The sequence below is a fragment of the Sminthopsis crassicaudata genome, chromosome 1 (genome assembly GCF_048593235.1).
Source record: "Sminthopsis crassicaudata isolate SCR6 chromosome 1, ASM4859323v1, whole genome shotgun sequence".
Taxonomy (NCBI): domain Eukaryota; kingdom Metazoa; phylum Chordata; class Mammalia; order Dasyuromorphia; family Dasyuridae; genus Sminthopsis; species Sminthopsis crassicaudata.
The window spans coordinates 317,961,302-317,982,095 of NC_133617.1; the positions used below are offsets into that span (position 1 = coordinate 317,961,302).

The 20,794-nt window shown below is 32.5% G+C and overlaps 1 protein-coding gene and 1 long non-coding RNA gene across 4 annotated transcripts in view; one reads left to right on the plus strand and one right to left on the minus strand.

The window, feature by feature from the left end:
• The window catches only part of LOC141549493 (uncharacterized), a 33,169-nt gene extending 19,341 nt beyond the window's left edge, over positions 1-13,828 (minus strand). The window contains exons 1-3 of one of the 2 annotated variants that reach the window (XR_012484370.1): positions 13,743-13,828; positions 10,224-11,425; positions 1,172-1,250 (exon numbers count right to left, since the gene is read on the minus strand). This is a non-coding gene — a long non-coding RNA (uncharacterized LOC141549493). Of the gene's footprint in view, positions 1-1,171; positions 1,251-10,223; positions 11,426-13,681 lie in introns of both variants that reach the window. The other variant, XR_012484369.1, reaches the window with a different exon arrangement.
• The window catches only part of CDH12 (cadherin 12), a 1,341,561-nt gene that overhangs the window by 308,520 nt on the left and 1,012,247 nt on the right, over positions 1-20,794 (plus strand). The window lies entirely within an intron of this gene.

The following is a 20,794-nucleotide window of genomic DNA, read 5'->3' on the forward strand; positions in this document are numbered from 1 at the left end:
AGGGAATGTCAGCTATGTGCCAATCACTGTGCTAGGGACTGGGGATAAAAAGAAAGAAGTGACACATTTTCTGCCTTTGAAGTAAATTACATTTTATTGTATAAAGTTAGATGTCATAAAGAGGTCAATTTCACCTCAATATTGGGATTTTTGCTAACAATTAAAACAAAAAATGAACTAGGTCTTGAAAAATTGAACTCTCATTCATATGAAAATTTCAGGTAAAGCTTGTTGGAGTTCCTGTAAGAAGTTATACAAAGGATTCTGATATGAGCAGAATATTATATTACATGACTTCTAAGGCTCATTTCAACTCCCAAATTCTATCACTCTTGGAAAATCTAATCTAATGGGAATGTTTACATTATAGCCAACAGTTATTCAGGAAGGAAGGAGTATTGTCACAGTTCATTATAATTTTATTAATTTATGAAAAAGAAATTTGCAGAAAAAATATAGAAATAAAACAAATTGTGATTTTTACTTATCATTCCTTAGTTATAGAAAGTTAATGAAAAATGTAATTATGCATAAAAGTAGAAGGTGGCTATGTTTTAACTATATTTCCATATCGGTTTTGTTACATGATTATGGAGTCCATGAGTAATAAAGTACAAGGGCTCAGGTAACCAGAATCATCTACTACTTTAACAATTTCCAGGGAAAGAATGGGACTGTTTCACTTAATTGCATTGCTATGTTAACCAGACTTTATATCAAGAGACTTCGGTTCTAATTCCAGTTGTCATTAGCTTTTGCAATGACAATCCAGTTGTTTAGATTCTTTGGACCTCAGTTTTACTTTTGTAAAATGAGGCTTTTCTATGAGTTGATCACCAAGGTCTCTTCTAGATCTGAAGTTCTCAGATTGATATATTAAATACACAATAAACATGTCAGAATTATTTCCTCCAAGCATATAAATTATCTAGCCACCATCTCCTGAAGGGAGTTATACCATACAACATCCCCCTATACTACTGAGAGCTGTAAATGTGCTCTTCTCTGTCAGCATGTTAGGATGTTTCAGCTATTGAAACTTCACAGTGAAGATTTAAAATCATAGAGGTCAGAGCTTTACGCTTATTCAATCTTTGCTGAAAGATTGTACCTCATAAATCACCACATTCTTTTTAGAATACTTGAGTATTCCAACTTTCAGAGTACTTACTGGAAGTAGACAAGATCCCCAGGGTAATGATTGTTCACAGCCTTCTCAAAGCCAAAAATAAGATTCAGAAATATATGTGCTAAAAACATAGGGAAAAAATCAATAGAGAGATTAAAGCAAATATAGATATTTACATTCACTTTTTCTACCTCTCCCAATAATTATCACTCCTTTCTCTGAAGATTCACGTCGGATGTTACCCAAAATTGATCTTTGTTTGAAGATCTTATACTAGTGCCTGCCACCACATAAAATTATGGACCTACCATGGTGTCCATTTTGAACTCCTGTTTACAGATTTTTAGAATTCAAATCGAAAATTATCTTCTACATAAAAACGTGACATGTGAATTTTCAGAATAACTTCATATAGGGATGATTATATTGCCAGTTTCAATCTAGTTTCTTTATTTTGTTTCCTCCATCAAGAAATAGGGGGCGAAAGGATAAAAAAAAAAAAAAGTTAGAGGACAAAATGAAGCAGAAAACAAACAATTAACAAAACAATACTGTTTGTTGAAATCCAGCTTATTTGTAACTACTACTGCCTTTTCTTTTATCTCTCTGCTAGAAACTTGGGAAGAATTTGTGACTTTTAGATGTGCGTGTATATACATTTATACATATCCATATACATGCATATATACATACATACATACATGCATACATATGCTATATTATCTAAGGAAAGAGAGAGGAGTCTTATCTTGGAATAACATTGAACTTGGAATGGAAAAATCTAGGTCTGTATCCTAATCTAGTCCATTAGTAGCCATGTGACTTTAGGAGCATCATTTTCCCTCTCCAATATTAATTTTCACTACCAGTTGCTGAGTCTTTTAGTTTTTACATAATGTACTCCATTTTAAGGGCTGAAAGCAATGATGTGCTGCTTCACTATCAAGCCTAAAATAGGAAGAATAAAAAGTGTGGGAGGAAGGCTGGAGTATAAATATTAGTGGAGGTCTAGGAATCAGAAAAAAATGCAAATTCTGGGCCCAACCTATAATTATCTAATCAATTGGATAAGTTACATTCTCTGAGACTCAGTTTCCTCATCTATAAAATAAGGAGATTGGATTAGATGATTTCTGAAATCCCTTTATGTTATATGATTATGAGGGAAATTATAAACCTAAATGCTACATAAATATATATTATAGAAGAAGGAAAGGATGAAGATGAAGATGAGAACATTATGATGGTAAGAGCTAGGCCTGTATTTTCATTGAATAAGGAAGTACTTTAAGAGAAAATTCTGTCTATCAATGCCAATTAGTATTTTCTCTTCAACTTCTATTTTTAGAGAGTTAAACACTGAGAATTTATATGACTTGGCCAGAGTCATATAGAACCTGGCACATACTAAATGCTAATAAATATTTGATTTAACAAAGATTGTATATGCCAGAGATAAAATTTTAATTCAGGTTATCAAATATATGTTCACAGTATAATAACTTTAGGTGAATAGTTTTAAAGTGCAAAGCCATGTGTTTTCAAACTCATCACAAAAGTAGCATGGTAGATTTAGAGTAGAAAAAGATATTGGAGATCATGTAGTCCAACTCTTTCATTAGAGAAGGGAAATGATTTAATGAGTTATATGACTGATGCTCACCTAATGCCAGGACTGGCATTCAAAACAAAATCATCTGATTGGTTCCTCACATGTAAGCTAGGAGGGAGACTCTAAGGAAATGTTAAACCTCACAAATATTATGTCTTCCTGTGTATTCAACAGTAGACAAATGAAACTTCCAAAAGGAACTCAGAAGGCATCTATAAGCATTCAGAAATTCTTAATGTAGAAAACCTTAAAGGACACTGATGATGATGCTTCTTTTAATCAGTATTGTTAAATGAAGGGCAGAAGGCATCAGACAAAACAGACTACAGCAATTAAACATATCAAGAAGTTAGTGTTTTAGAAAGGGATTTGGATTTTCAAACAAAAACTTAATATATGAGAATGACTAGTTATGAGTGGCAGTGGTGATTGTAAGAGAATTGAAGAGATCAGTAGACATTGTGGAAGTCTTAATTATATGATTATAATGGATTCTAACTGAAAATGTGTATTAGCAATGTGATGGCACTTAAGAATAAATACAGCCAAATATCTTGGAGAGAATGTGATTAGGGAAGACTAAGAACAGTGAAGACAGCCTATAATTCACAGAAATTATCCAGGAAAAAATGAAGTAATGATACCTGTGGTCTCAGACCTTTATAAAAATACCCAGATAAAATAAATATGGCTTCATAGCTGATAGAAATTTGAAGGGATATGACTCTGGACTGAAAAGCTCCACCAAAATATTATGTCATAGTCAAAAAAAAAATGAGTACAAGACATGGACCATTGGATAAGCCAATGTAGATCAAGAAATTAATAACAACTTGCATTTATTTCATGTTTTGAGTTCTATAAAATTTGTTATATACATTCTCTCCATGTTACTGACATAATTATGCTCATTTTCAGACCAGGAAAATAAGACTTATAGATGTTAATGATTTATCTATAGTCAAATAGCTACTAAGTTATCAGTATGTAAATCCAGGTTCCTCCAGTTTCCAGGACCAATATTCTTTCTTCTATGCTACATTTTCACTCTATAGAGACTCCTTTCTGTATAAAAGTCTGTGAACTCTCACTTCTCAAACATGTTGACAGGTCCACAAGAAAGTGTACAGAATTTGGAATCAGAAAATCTTTATTTGGCTCTTGTACATGCTAATTATTCCCTCTTTGACTTGGAAATGGTACTTCTGTGATCAGTCAAATTAAGGTTTTGAAAGAGTTGATTCCTAATGTTATTTCCAACTCTTTGATTTTATCACTTTATTAATAATGTGAATTCACGTCTTTGAACTTACCATGCTATAGATGTAGGTTTCAAGGTATTTCCTTGATCAGAATCTATAATGATGAGGACTGGAGGTTTTTAAGTAGTAAGAAAATTGTTTTTTTTTGTGGATCAAGCCAGTTCTAATAAAAATACATCCTTGATTCTCATCTGATGTGTTAGTATAGTCAAATATTTTTGTAGTAATATAATACAGCCTAAATCGCAATCACATTAGAGTACCCTGGGGGCATTAAAAATCAAAGATAAAGAAAACAACAAATGATGTTTCTCAGATTAAGCTGAATATGATGAGAAAAAATCAATACAACTTTAATTTCCAGACACATAACAATAAAATAATCATGAGACTTCATTGTCATTTTACTTAAATGAATGAAATGCCATTATCATGAGATTGCATAGTTTAAAAAAAATAAAAGACAGTTAAATTTATTGTATACTTAGTGAGATGAAACAATAGTTTATAGTGCCTCAACAGTTATGTGCTAGCTTGTATGGCATCAAGTACAAACATGTTTAAAAAAACAGGAAGTCATTGGAAGTTGGAGCAATTAAGTAAGGCTTCATTGAGAAAGTAAGGCATATTTGTCTTAGAAGGATATATAGGATTTAGATAGGTGTAGGAAAGAGAAGTCATTTAGAGCAAGGTGAATAGAATGAGGACCTGAAAGAATGTGCTTTTTTAACAACTAGAAAAAGATGAAAACCAGGGAATCAGTTGTATCTTGGGTTAATATATCTATTTATCTATCTCTCTCTCTAGTGAAGTAAAAGATTATAGCTAATTTTACAGGACATTTGTGCCCCAAATGGAATGCTTTTAACACAGTGACCTCCCCAAAAGAATTTTCCTTTTCATTAAGGAGGATCATGATGTCTGATTACTTTGCAAATCCATTTTAAAAAATTATATGGGTATCAATCAAAATTATATTTTATATGTGTTTTTATAGAAGATTAATATGCTTAAATAAAGCCAGATAAGCTAGGCTCTAGTTATGGTGATTCTGTTCTAAACTAGAAATGTGAGCAAATTATTTAAAATCTCTTGTCCTTAACTTCTTCATCAGTAAAATAATGAAGACAGAAGAAAAAGCTAATCTCTAAAAATTAATAATAGAGGGTAGAACTATAATTTCATTAGTGTAGGAATTCCCTAATAAGGTAAATTCATCTACTAATTCAGATGATCATCCTCTCTGTTATCTAGAGCATTGTTCAGGGAATTAGGAAATTAAATAATTTGTTCAGGGTCCTATTGCCAATGTGTCAGAGGTGACACTTCAGTTTAGGTTAATGTAATCTCTCTCCACTATGAAACACTACCTATCAAAATTTGATCAAAATATAAATTGTATTGAAAAACTGAATTGAAAAGAAATATAACCAAAATCTGAATTTGACTCCTGCTTTTGATCACTAGTTTTATTTAATTCAATTCAATAAAAATTTCTTGATTACTTATATAGCAGGTTCTGCACACAAATTAATGAAAGGTATGGTTATCCAAACTCCTTAAACCTAAATTTTCTAAAGTGTAAAGTAAAAATTTAATCTCAGGTTGATTTGCTTTGTATGTTTCCATTCCAATAATAAGATCATGCACCTATGGAATTATGATTTATTTCATCTGAGTGTACTCCTTCCAGAGATAGATTGTAAGAACTCCATGTCCACTAACAGGGTTTCATGATATGTTGTGGTCTTTAAACGTTATAACAGTTGATGAACAGCCTCCCCGCAATGAGCATCTATATGCTTAGCTAAACTGCTGCTTGGATAATGGAAGTGGCATTTTATACAAGACTTAACACAAAACAGGCTAAATCTTATCCTCTAAGAACACCGATTTTAAGAACCTACTCATGGCAAACACACAATAGTAAGAAAGATTATAATAGCATGTGCTTTAGAGTCTAGATTACTTTCTGAAGGGCAATGTTTTAAATCCAAATTACTCTGGCTTAACTGGTCTAGGCTAAGCCCTGCTTGGTCACTATTTGGATCTCATTTGGTTCAGAGTAAATATAAATAACATTTTTTTTTTCCTGCCAGATTATTTTTTTTTCATTCCTTCTTCCTTCCCTTCCTTCCTCTATTCCTCCCTACATTCTTCCCTTCCTCTCTTCCTTTCTTTCACATCCCTCCTTTACTTTTTTTCTTCCTCCTTCCTTATCTCCCATTCTTTCTTCTTTTCTCTCCCTCTCTCCTGAGTAAAAGAGGTCATTCTCTACCTCTTTAATTACCTAGCCCTAATCACTGAATGGGTGTTTCTCCAGTCAAACTGAGACTTATTAAAGAATTTAGCCTAAAAAAGGTCATCCAGAGCCATTTCCAGTCACCCTGATCTACCTCTTGTACTAGATCCAGATGGTTCCAGAAAAGAGAGTGAACCTAGTGACATTTTTTTTTAATATTCTGTTTTGCTACGTCTTTGGCCCATGAAAAGCCAGTTTTGTTAAAACATAATTTTTTTTTATCTTTACAATTTTACATCTATTATAATTGCTTATAATCTGTATCTCAAAATTGAATATTTAATTATATATATATATGTATATATACACATATATACACACATACACGTACACACATATATTGTTTTCTAGTTCCATACATATCTATTATCACCTCAGACATATCATAGTCTACAGGCTATTCCCCATACATAATATAACATTTCTCACTTTGGTGCCTTACTGCAATCTGCCCCACTTTCCTGATATAATTTCTTTCTTAATCTTTTAAGTTTTTATCTCTTATTTTCTATTCCTCCTGACTCCTCTGCTTTATTTTTACCTGCTATCTTGCTTTTCTATTAGTTAAATCTTTTCACTCCCACCCCAGGATGCCTTTCTTATCCTTCCTTCCTTCCTTTCCCTTGTCCTCTTATTTGTTTCTGAATTTAAAAGACATTTATTTATCTCATTATTTCATTCTTGTTAATCTACACATCTTTATATACTCCAGCCTTATCCTATTGTTTATCCTATTCTCTCACCCTCTTATTTCTTTATACATTTAAAAGACTTTTTTTCCTTATAAATATATATGTTGATATTTCTTTAACTCAGATCTGATGAGTAGAGTTCCCTCAAAAATCCTCCTCTTAACATTTTTTCCCTCACTACCCTTTTAGGCTCTAATTTCTTTCTGAATTTAGAAGGCTTTTACACACACACACACACACACACACACACACACACACACACACAAACATACACATGTATATATACATACACATAAATACTATATATTTTTGTGTGTACACATATGTATATATACATACACGCCTGTATCATATATTTTTGTGTCTATATGCACACACATAAACATATATATGTATGTATGTATGTATGTATGTATGTGTCCCTCTTTGACCCATTCCAAGTAGGAATCCAAAACTACCAGCCATCCTCCACCTTCTACTTTTTCTGTATCAGTTCTTCTTGTACCACTTGTATAAGATAATTTTTCTTTTTACATTTTTCTATAGTTTTGCCTTTAAGAATCACATCCTATTCAGCTGTACCCCATTTCTTCTTTTGAACTACCCAATTACTAATAACAATCTTATACATTCCATTTGCATGTATAAAAAGTAAATAATCTGCCCTTATTAAGTCCCTTGTAATTAGTCTTTGATTATATATATATATATATATATATATATATATATTTCCTGCATGTCAAATTTTGTCTAAGTTCAGGTCTTTTTTTGCAACAGAATCCTGAAAGTCTGGCAATTAATTTAATTTAATCAATTATTTATTTATTTAGGATTATGCTTAACTTTGCTGTGTATACTTTTGACTGCAACCCTAGTTCTTTTGCACTTTAATACATATTCTTTCCAGAACTGTGGTCTTCTAGTGTAGGTCTTGTGTGATTCTAATTAGGACTTACCATATTTGATTTGTTGTTTCCATTTTATTGTTGTTGCTGTATTGCTTATGATATTTTTTTCTTTAACCTAGGATGTTTGTAATTTGGTCATGATATTCCTGTAAATTTTCTTCCTAAAATCTCTTTCAGGTGATGATCTGTGTTTTTTTTTTTTTTTCCCTGTTTCTACTTTCCTTCTTGTTCTAACAATTCAGAACAATTTTTAATTACTTATTGTATTATTGTATCAAGTTTTTTTTTAGTTTAAATCATGACATTCAAGTGTTCCAATTATTTTTATATTTTCTATTCTTGATCCTTTCTTTAGATAATTTGTTTTTCTTATGAGATGTTCCACATTCTCTCTTTTTTCATTCTTAATACTTTTATTATTTCTTGGTCTCATAACTTTACTGGCTTCCCAGTTCTAATTTTAAAAAACTAAATTTCTTTTTTAAGGTTCTGGATCTCCTCTCCCAAATGCTTGATTATCTTTGCATAATCTTTTTTTCCTTGAATTTGTTGTGCCACAATTTCCTTTGATTATTCTACCTCAGTTTCCCTAATTGTTCTACCTCAATTTCTCTGAACTGTTCTGCTTGGTTGCAATATCCCCCCTCCTAATCATTATGATCAGTATAAGGAGAAAGACTTTCTATCTTAGACATCATGACCTCAGACTTTCCCTACTTGTCAGATTGCTTCCCCCCATCCTGTCATTGTTCTTCTTGATCCCAATTTATCAGAATGCCCGGAGCCTCCCCCACCCTTATAGTACCAGATTGATCCATTCCTGCTCTCAGTGCTCTGACTCTACCTCTGCTTAGGTCTACCCCCTGGTAGCTTGGAGCCATGGGCATATATACTTCATGGGAAGCACACATTAGCTGCTGGATGCTTTGGACATCAGCCTGGGGGCAACATGCCCCCAGTACAATATCTCCCTGTCAAAAATCCAAATAAAATATTAAAAACTCTCTAATCTCTATCTTGCTTCAGTTTCTCCTGCATTACAAATTGTTCTTATTTAAAACAAACAAACAACAAACAAACCTCTCTCCCTCAATTTCTCTTGATTGGTTTATAATTTTTTTTTTTTTACATTTTTAAAAGTTTTGTTAAAAGTTCTTTTATTAATTTTTTTTTTGAGAAGGGGAATATTTGATATTACTCTTTGGGGTAGAAGCAGCTTTTTTTTTTTCCTTCAATATCCTCCTCTGAATACAAACCCCAGTCTTCTCTATTCCCATAATAATTTTCTGTGGTTGGATTCTTTTTCTTTTACCTGCCCTATTTGTTTACTTGCTTATTTATTTATAGTAGATTGCTACTATAATCACCATTAATCCTAGGGTTTACAGGATGCTGTGTGTGGCCTCAGGTCCTCCTTCATTTATTCCTTCTGGCCTAGAAATGGATCCAAGAATTCTACCCTTCTGTAAGTGCCTGTAGGCAACAACTTCTCTGCCCCACTTCTGCACTCACAGGGTATAGGCTAGTTCCTTCTCCCCTTGACCCTCAGTAGCACAGATGTTCCCTTAACCTTCCTTCATTCAGACAGCCGATTCTCTACTAGGTTAAAATTTCTGTGATAGGCCTGAGGCTACTTTCAAACTCAGGCAGCCCCAGGGTTCACCTCTTGCCAGTTCAGTGGAACTAGCCTGAATGTGTTCGTACAATTTAGGGGCCAAACCTTACTCCTGTTATGTTTCTTTGAATCTTCTCTGGTTGTCCTAGGGGAACTTGTGTTGTGCCCAAACTTCCATTCATTTTTACTGCTCCCTGATCACCCTGAGATATCATTTTGTCTTGTTTGTGGGAGAGATCAAGTGACTTTGGAATTTTCTGATTCATTCTGCCATCTTCCAAGGTTCTCTCCCTTTAAGTATAAATTGCAGAGAATTTATTGATCTGACCTGCTAGGTGGAGTTCCTCTCAAGTAGATTCCTAAACTAATGAAATCGCATGATCATCCTTATCCCTATAAATGTATAATGGAATAGGTACATGTGCTATTTCCACCAGATTATTAAATGTGGGTTCTTTGAGGGGGCTAATTATTTCTGTTTTAGTTTTTTCCATGCCAAAAGATAGACACAATGCCTCATAAATAGAATATGTTTAATAAATAGTTAATGATTCAAATTGAAATATCAGATCCTTGAGGGGGTTCTAATCATTAGCTGGCTGTGTGATCTTGGAAAAATCACTTAACTCCCCTCATGATCTTTATAGTCCCTTCCTTATTCTATAATTCTATAAATTAAAAGTGTTGAGACTTTTTTTCTTACCATAAGTTGGTAGAAGTTATATTGGAGCCAGGAAGGTGGTCTCTTGTATCTCTTTGTTTTCTAAGTTGAGTTTGTGTTTCTTCTGGGAGTGATACTATGTCAATGGAAGACTCACAGTCAATTATCTTCAAACAGGATCCTAGTTCTAATCAATACAAAGCACTTTCCTTCTTCGATTGGCAGACATGAGTTAAACATTGGCACAGCATTCAAATACTTATCACTCTGTTAATGAGGTTTTTTGTGATCTCTATGGAACTGGCATCAAAAGTTGCTTAATGCAATAAAATGCCTCAGGAATGACAAGGGTTTTCACCAACCATTCATTACAACGTGTCATTATTGACAAGGGAATATATCACCTGCCACCCCATAAAGAGCAAGGCTTTCTCTTTTCTTAACAAAGAAAAAAAATCTTTTCTGGGATAATTCCAAGTTTGATGTTTTTAATAAAGGGATCTTTTCCTCATTGTCCTTTCTTCTTTTCTTTGGCTAAATATCATGCTGGATTTTTCCCAGTGGCTTTTCAGGTGTCCTTCCAAGTGAGGCTCTGCATTTGTCCTCAGCAGCTTTGCAGACAGCTACAAAGTTGTCCTTGAAGCCACAGATTTGGTGAAAATAAAATATTTATTTGGTTGTATTTACTCTCTTTTCAAACTGAGTTCAGTTATTTACAGTGCCGTCTTGTGTTTTCTTAATTGTTGAGTTGTTCCTACACAGTGGTGTTGTTTTACAAGAAAAACAAAACATTTTAGGTAGTCCCAGAAGAAAAACCATTTAAGGTATCAGATGAGGCAGCAGGCTCAGTACTTACCAGAGGCTTAAGATCTTAATTGAATTCAACACTCTGTTACTAAGGGAATCAAAATAAGCAAAGCAAAGCAAGTCCTGGACTCTCATTGAGCAGCAGGGGGTCCATCCTTTCTTGCCAGATGATTAAGATGTCGATAACATGTATTTTGATAGGTATAAATAGCTTTATGCATGCTTATATACTGTTTTATCATTGCTCCATGATCTGGATACCTTGCCATTTTTTTTAAACCCCCAAGGTACCCTTACATTCTCTATTAATAGTATCAGGCACCACTTCTCCCCCTCCCTTCATTATCTCTTTCTTCTAAATGTTTCAGTATTCTTGTTTGGTTCAAGGTGGGGTATTTCTCTGTCCCCCCATCTTTTTCTTACTTTTTCCTTAGATCCTGCAAGGGAAAAAGAAAAACACATTTTCAAAAGAAACATCAATATAATTATGGAAAGCAATATGTAAATAAGCAATACAACTAGAGACAAAATTAAGCACTTAGAGATATAAATATCTTTGAAGTTAAACTTAGTCTGTGTATATTTAGAAGTCTAAGGCTCATTTTTATGATCTTTTCCAAACTACAAAAAATTCATTTTTTTCTAAATTTTATTTCCTTTTTATTTCTTCTTATAGATTATCCTTTCCTTTTATAATTTAATCTATTTTTATTAATATTTCACAATCACATATTTTAAATTTGCCATTAATTTTAAAAAATTGAGTTCAAAAGTCACTCCCTCCTTTCTGCCCTTATGTTCTTGAAAAGGCAAGAAATTCGAAATTTATAATTGATATGAAGTAATGCAAAATTTATTTCCATATTACCCTTGTTGTAAAAAGAAAATATAGATCAAGAAAGAGAAAAATAAATCTTAAAAATTTTTTTAATCTGGGTTCAGATTTCATCAGTTTTTTTTTTTTTTTCTGGAGATGAATAGACTTTTTCATTGTGTATCCTTTGGAATAATCTTGAATCATTGTCTTGAAAATAGTAGCTATGTTTTTCATAGATGATCATCCTTACAATAATGCTTTTATTGTATACAATATTCTCCTGGTTTTGCTCATTTCATTTTGCAGAGAGTTCATATAAGTCTTCCTAAGCGTATATTTTATACTTCTCTTGAGTCTTATATTTGAGTCAGATTTTCTATTTCAGCACTTATCTTTTCATCAGGAATTTTTGAATGTCCTCTCTTTGATTAAATATTTATTTTTTTCTTGAATGTTTATAGTCAATTATGTTAGATAGAATATTCTTGATTATAATCACAGTTCTTTTGCCTTCCAAATACTATATTCCATTATATTATATTCCTCTGCTCCTTTTATGTGGTAGTTGCTAAATCCTGTGTAATCCTGACTGTGGAATCACAGTATGTGAATGGTTTCCTTCTGATTGTTGGCAATATTTTCTCCTTGACTGGAAGTTCTGGAATTTGACGATAATATTCCCGTTAATTTTCATTTTAAGATCTCTTTCAAATGATGATTCTTGCCATTTTTATTTTTATTTTATGTCCGATTTCAATAATATTAGGGTAGTTTTTCCTGATGATTTCTTGAAATATGATGTCTAGGCTCTTTTTTATTGACCATGATTTTCAGGTAATCTAATAATTCTCAAATTATCTCTCCTCAGTCTTTTCAGGTCAGGTGTTTTTTTTTTTTTTTTTTTTTTTTTTTTTTTCCAATGAGATTTTCACATTTTATTCTATGTTTTCCATATTTTTGGTTGTTTTGTTGTTCCTTGACATCTAATACAGCATTTTCCATTTGCTCAATTCTAATTTTTTTTAAAGAATTATTTTGTTCAGTGAACTTTTTGTATGTTCCCTTGCACCTTCCCCCAATTTGACCAAGTCTACTTTTCAAGCAGTTATTTTCATTAGTATGTTTGTGCCTCTTTTGCCAAGCTATTACTTATCTTTTCATAATATTCTTCATTTGCTTTTATTTACCTAATTTCACCTTTACCTCACTTTTTGATTTTAAAAGTATTTTTTCAGCTCTTCTAGACATACCTAAGTTTCCCTCTACCTCATTTTCTAATTTTAAAAGTATTTTTTTCAGCTCTTCTAGACATTATTATTTTGGTTTCTGTCTGCTTCACATTTTTTTCTTTGAAGATTTGCTTATAGCTATTTTGGCTTGTCTCCTTCTGAGTTTGTGCTTTAATCTTCCCTGTTACCAGAGTAGATTTTTTTATGATCATTTTTTTGTCTGCTTATTTTTCAACACTAAGTCTTGATTTGGAACTTTATAATAAAGTTCAGCTCTGTTTTCAGTACTGTGGGGATAAGGAGACACTGCCTCAAACTTCAGGTTTTTTCACACTGATGTTTTCAGATCTAGTTTTGGGATGTGGAAGTTTTTGAGTGCTTCCAAGGTGATGTGATCTGTGAAGAAATATGGTCACTGCTATCCTCTTCTATAATCTGGTCTTTACTCCAGAAAGACTCCTGATCCCATGGGATTGCCATTGATACTGCTCCTCAGGACCCTACTGAGTTGGAGACAGAAATAATATTGTCTTTAATGGTTCCAACTCATACTTAACTGAAAGTCTCCTTATCCTAGAACTACATGACTTAGCAGTGGGTATCAGCAATAGAGTTGCTCTTACTGACTAGTTGTCAGGTCCCCTTACCATTTCCAGCTTGAGAATTCCTGAAGCTACCATTCCTTTTATTATCATCATCTAGTCCTACCATTAGTATTTTATCCAGGTTGGCTTGAGGGTAGTCTCCTCTCCCATGTCATAGATCTCTCTTTCTGATTGCCTCTGTTATCTTGGGCTAGAAGAATGTTATGTTAGTTCTACCACTTCAGAATTCTATTTGATGCATTATTATGAAGTGGTTTAAAGAAGAATGTTTGGAGAACTCAGCTGACCACTTTCTCTATTCTTCTATCCTTCTTCCCTCCTCTCCCCCTCACCAGAAGTTTCACACAACAGATTATTCCAAGTCTCTATCTTTAAAAGGGATATTTAGATAGGATTTAAAAAAATATCCCTGAAATTGATTTGTATTTCAAAATGTGCTTTGAGCCAGCATTTTCTCCTATCTTATTGAAGGTGCTATTATAATAATTAGCTCATTTTAAGCATAATAGAAATATAATGGTGCCTGAGTTTCATGCAATGGCTTCCTCTCTTAATGAATTTAGATGAAAATGTTATAAGTTCAATCACAGTAAATCTGAGACCCTAGTTAGACTTCTTAACATTTATACAGAGATTGGGATTTAGATTTATGTCTCTACTTGACTCCTGATCTTTTTGCTATTGAACCAAAAGCCATGAAATGCCAGATTTAATATATTGTCTTCATACATAGGCATATGTAGTAAACATGGAGAAGTTAGAGGAAGAGTTGACACTTCTAAGGACCTTTCCCACATTGTGACATCTTGATAGTGCAGTGGATAGAGCACTGGGTTTAGAAACAGAAAGAATCATGTTTGTGGGTTAAATCCAACCTTAGTCACATAACTCTTCGATCCTGAACAAGCCACTTAACCTTGTTTGTCAATTTTATTATCTATAAAAATAATTAGATGGAAAAGGACAAACTACCCCTGTAACTCTATCAAGAAAATAAAAAGTTGGATGTGACTAAAATACTACCACATGTCAGTATTTAAATAGGTGGACATACTGATGTCGTATCTTTCTCTTTGAGGGGCCAGTAGAGGTAGTGGTCTTTTTCAATATCTATTTTCTCTGCCATGGTTCAGTTCTGTCTTCTTTCTCCTTTTGTTGATTGCTCTGCAATTTATAAATCTCAGATTACCTTTTATAAAGCCACTTCCCTCCCGTAGGGTGTTTTCTATATTTCCAAACCTCAGAAATTATTTTTATTTCTGAAGTAGCTCTTTCCTTTGATATAAATTCCTTAAGGTTTGACCAGGTTTCTCACAAAATGTCTTTTGTTGATTCAAGGTGGTATATAGCAGATGTTAAACTTTTTCAACTTATGATCCTATCTTACCCCAAAATTTTTGACATGACTCACACTATATAAGTATATAAAATAGGTATACAAATAAAATATTTACTGATAATAAATCATAATTTCACAACTCCCACATTCAGTTATGAGATCCTAAACTGGATATTGACCCACACTTTAAGAAACTGGGGTATAAAGAACCTATTCCATATATGAGGTATTCAAGAAATACTAGCATCTATGTGTTATCTATCAAAATAATTTACTTTCTCAAAGCCCTGTTAAGCCTATATGAAAATCAGATCACCAAGTTAATCAATAAGTAAAGTAAGGCATTTATTGAAGGTCAGAGAATTGCAATTTGGAACAACCTCTATTTTACTCAGACAGTAAAGTTGAGTAAGGGGAGTTATAAATATTCAGGTTATATACACTCAGGAAAGCTAGGTAGATTATAGGACAATGGGTGGATCACAAGTTATTTATTTCAGGGTGAGATGGTGCATTCCTAGAAAAATCACAGGATCACTTTTAGGTGGCTTCTTGCTAACAAAGCCAGCTGGTGACCTTTTTTGCTATCCAGGGTCACATGTAGGGCCAACAAAATAGCTGAATGCAGGAAAGGAGGAATTGCAGAAGTGTTCTTGGTGCTACCTCTGCCCAGGAGAAGGGTCCATGAAATACATGTAACATTTGCATTAAATAATCAAGAGTGAAATGAGCAGAAACAAGAGAACATTGTGTGTAGAAAGAGCTATATTATTTTAAGAATTATTTTGAACAAATAACTATAAAGGACACAAGAAGAAAGACACTGTTAGTATTCAGAGAAAGAATTAACATATAGAAGTATGTATATAGACTGATTTTGCATATATGTGTAGGTATGTGTATGCATATTGCTATCATTAAAGCAGGAGAGGGGCAAGAGGAAAAAGGGAAAAAAAGGAGTTTATATAATAACTTTGTTACATATTTTAAGTTGTACATTATAAATTGCAGTTTCATGTACAGTCATTTATTTAATTTTAGCCAACTTGAGAGATATGAAGTGTTTTAATTTGCATTTCTCTAATCAATAGCGATTTAGAGCATTTATTCATATAAGTATAGATGGCTTTAATTTCATCATCTGAAAATCGTCTGTTCACATCCATTAACCATTTATCAACTGAGGACTGACTTGTAATCTTATAAATTTGACACAGTTCTTCATATATATATATATATATATATATATATATATATATATATATATATATATATATATATATATATATATATTTAGAATTGAGACCTTTGTCAAAAAGAAACATTGGCTATAAAATTTTTTTCTCATATTTGAACTTCCCTTTTAATCTTGTTCTGTTGGTTTTATTTGTGAAAAAGTTTTGTATTTAATGTAATCTAAGTTATTCATTCTGCCTTCCATAATATACTGTGGTTCTTCTTTAGTCACAAATTCCTTTTTTCTCAAAGATCTGATAGGAAAATTTTCCCTTCTCCTAATTTGCTTATGGTATCATCCTTGATGCCCAAATAACGTATCCATTTTGATCTTATTTTGGTATAAAGTCTATGCTGAGTTTCTGATATAATATTTTTCCAGTTTTCCCATCAATGATCAAAGGATCATTTAGGAAAACTGCTCCAAAATTCTAAAAACAGAGGGGGGAAATACTTCTTGAAAGAATTGAATGAACTGATAATGAATTAAACAACCAGAACCAAGAATACATTATACACAATAACAGCAAGCATATGTAATGATCAAGTATGAAGGATTTGGTTCTTCTCAGCAGTTTAGTGATCCAAAGCAATCCCAATAGACTTTGGGAAAAAAGAAACCATCTGCATCCAGAAAAAGAACTATGGAGATTGAATGTAAATCAACACATCCTATGTTCACTTCTTTTTTCTTCCCTTCACTCCCATGTTTTTTCTTTTTGTTTTGATTTTCCTCTCTCAACATGATTCATGAAGCAATGTGTCTTAAAATAAATAAATATATAAAAAAGAAATGACTCTTTAGACTTTTTCTCACTAGTAGTTACATTTTCTTTTACTGTGTAGTATTGAAACCTGTCTTACATTAATGCAATAACATTTTCATAAAATCAATTGACATGGCCTTTGTAGGCAATATGTACAGTGTGTACAGGGGATTAGAGTGCTAGCTTTGGAGTTAAAGGATTGTGTCTACTACTTCAGTGATATTAGTTTCAAGTTATCTAGTACTTCTAATAAACCTGCCCAAGACAGCCAAACAGCATTTTAGTCCAGATTCTTCGCCAATTATCCTCTTACTTTGGACTTGAATCCTGAGGCCAAGAACTTTTTTTTTTTTTTTTTGTGAAAGCCTTTAGTGCTTACAATAAGTTTTGGCACAATATAGGCATTTTAAAAATGTTTAAAATTCAATCAAGTGATTGGATTGCATGCTGACATGAAGACAATATCCTACATAATCTAATAATATGATATATAACATTTACCTGGTTTCATTCATCTTTGCTTAGTTTCAGTACCCATTAAGGTAATTAGACCCCTGTTCAATTTGCTTTGACACTGATCTACAAACTCACAGTGGATATAGCACCAGGCCCAGAGTCTGAATATCTATGTTCAAAAATAGTCTCAGATGCTTACTAGCTGTGTGACCCTGGGCAAATCATTTAACCTCAATTTCCCTATCTTTAAAATGAGCTGAAGAAATAAATGGTAAATTTTTCCAGTATCTTAAAGAGAAACCCCAAATTGGTCACAGAGACTGACAATTAACTGAAATGATTTCAACTCCAACTAAGACTACATACTTCTTCCACCTTGGGATTCTTAATTTCTTTCCTCTGTAGTTCATTAAACATTCTACTTTTAGTTACTTGTACTAACTTCAGTGTGTTTTTTAAAGATATTTTCCAATTATATATAAAAATATATGATTTTATTTTATATTATATATGTCATATATTATATTATATATATAATATATTTTATTATTTATTATTTTATTATATATAAAAACAATTTTAAGCAGTTTTTCCAAATTCTCTCCCTTACTTCTTCCATTCACCCCCATTGAGAAAGTTAGTAATTTGGTATAGGTTATATATGTTCAGCATATGTATGTAAAGCATGTATGTATATTATGTAAAGCATATTTGTATATTAATCATGTTATGAAAGAAAAAATCATATACCACAAGTTTCTTAACTATAATTGTGTTAATATGACTTAGCAGGAGAAAAATAGTAAAACATTTTCCATACCATCCATGTAACAAGGTTAATTCTAAATTATTGCACTATATTTCCTATAATAGCTATGACATCATGTTCTTTATATATTTAGCAGTATGCCAATAAGTTTAGTTCTCTACTGGATCCATTAGCACATGCCTGTTAAAGCCACTAGTTAAAGCTTTATGATCCCAGTGTTGCCAAAGAATTCGAGGAATCTAATGTTTTAAATAGCATCCTGAAGATTCAATGCAGACTTCCTTACTACTAAGTAATGATTTTAATTGTTTCTTATTAATTCTCTTTCAAACTTCTTAGCATAATTCTTGAAAAGTTCAAGCTTCTGGAAACCCAAATCTCAAGTATGTCCTTCCTTCCTTCTTTCCTTCCTTCCTTCCTTCCTTCCTTCCTTCCTTCCTTCCTTCCTTCCTTCCTTCCTTCCTTCCTTCCTTCCTTCCTTCCTTCCTTCCTTCCTTCCTTCCTTCCTTCCTTCCTTCCTTCCTTCCTTCCTTCCTTCCTTCCTTCCTTCCTTCCTTCCTTCCTTCCTTCCTTCCTTCCTTCCTTCCTTCCTTCCTTCCCTCCCTCCCTCCCTCTCTCCTTCCTTCCTTCCTCTTTTTAAAATTTCTTTCTTTGTTCTGAGAAATTTAAAGCTATCTACTAATGAACTCTTGCCTCTCTTTTCCTTCACACATTAAAATGTCTGAATTATGTTTAGCCTTTTATTTTACCCCTCACCTCACAGTAAAGCTAACATCCAATATAGTGGAAATACCACTGGACTAGTAATCAGGGAAATCTAGGATCAAAATCTACCTGTTGCACTATGTAACCATGGGCAAGTTGCTGAACCTAATTTTTTTTTTTTTAAATCTGAGTGTACTCAATTGAAGAAAGAAATGATAATGATTGACTTACAGGGTTGCTATTAAAATCACATGAAATAAAACATAAAAAGTACTTGGCAAATCATAAAAGGCAGAAATAAATGTCAACTATGGCTACTAAAAATTAATGACTAATCGTGTGCTCTTGCTTTGTATACTCCTGCCTTAGGAAATTGTGTTGTTTTATTCACTCTTTCCAATTTCTTCTATCTCTGAATTTTCCTTGTCTTTCAAAAGCCTTTCTTCATTGTTATTTTTTCTTGTCCTCTATACTTTTTGAGAAAATTATATACATTCTCCATTTTTCTTACCTTCTACTTGATGCATGCAGTCTAAATATTATTTATTTCAATTCACTGTTTGATTATTTCATATTCCATTTATTCAGCAACCTAACTTTCAAAAATCATTCATTAAAGATATCATATTCTTATCCACCTTTAACAGATGAAATTGAAAATCAAGGATGTCGAAGAACTTGATGGAGATCACAGTTTGTGATGTCAATTATTAAAAAGTATTGCTAAATGCCTATATGTGCCAGATACTAGACTGCATTTTAGAGATAAATAATTTTTTTTAAAAATCTGCCTTTAAAAAGTTCACAATATAATTGAAGAAACAATAAGTTTCAATAAGTAAACAGATAGGTACAGCAAGATAAATAGTAAATAATTAAGATAATGAAGAAACTAGAATTAAGAAGGATGTTTTGAAAAATTCTTCTTGTATAAGAATAGATTTTAGTTAAAATTAGGAAGGTATGAAAGCCAGAATGTAAAATGAGGAAAGAGAACATGCCAGGTAAAAAACACAAGCAGAGAAAATGTCCAGATCCAAGAGACAGAGTATCTTGTTTGTGAAATAGTCAGAAGTCTAATGTCACAGGAACAAAGAATATGTTGTGTAATGTATAAGAAGATTTTGAAAAGTGAGAGTGAATGACAATAGAAATGATTTTAAACACCAAACAGAAGAGTTTTTTATATGATTCTGTAGGCAATAGAGAGCCTTCGAAGTTTATTGAGTAGAACCAGTACTTCAAAAAATTTTTGTGGTGGCTGAATGGAAGGTATATTGGAGTGAAGAAAGACAATGTAGGCAGGATAATGCAATAATCAACATATGAAGGGGTGAGGATTGACATTAAAATTGTAGCAGTGTCATAAGAAAGAAGGAGGTATTTTTGAGAGATAATACAAAAGTTAAATTGACAGGCCTTGGCAAAAATTTGTATATTGGGGGCTGAGAAATAGTGAGAAGTTAAGATTGATACATATGCTGTGTGAGTCTTGGGAATAGGGAATATGGTTTTGTGCTATACAGTAATAATGAATAATAGGAGTTAGGAAGGATTTAGCAAAAAAAAGATAAATTTTATTGTGGACATGTTAAGTTTAAAATATGAACTGAACATCCAGTTTAAGATTCTGAAAACCTTTTGAATATATGAGATTGGATGCCAGCAGAGAAATTGGGGCAGGATAGAATAATTTTGTATATATGCAGTATATAAATGGTAATTAAATCCATGGAAGCTGATGATATTACTAAGTGAAACAGAATAAAGAGAGAAGAAAAGGCAGCTCAGGACAGAAAACTGTGGGACTTCTATACTTAAATAGTGTGATCTGGATGGGAACCAGCAAAGGAAATTGAGAGGGAATTTTCACCTAGGTAGGA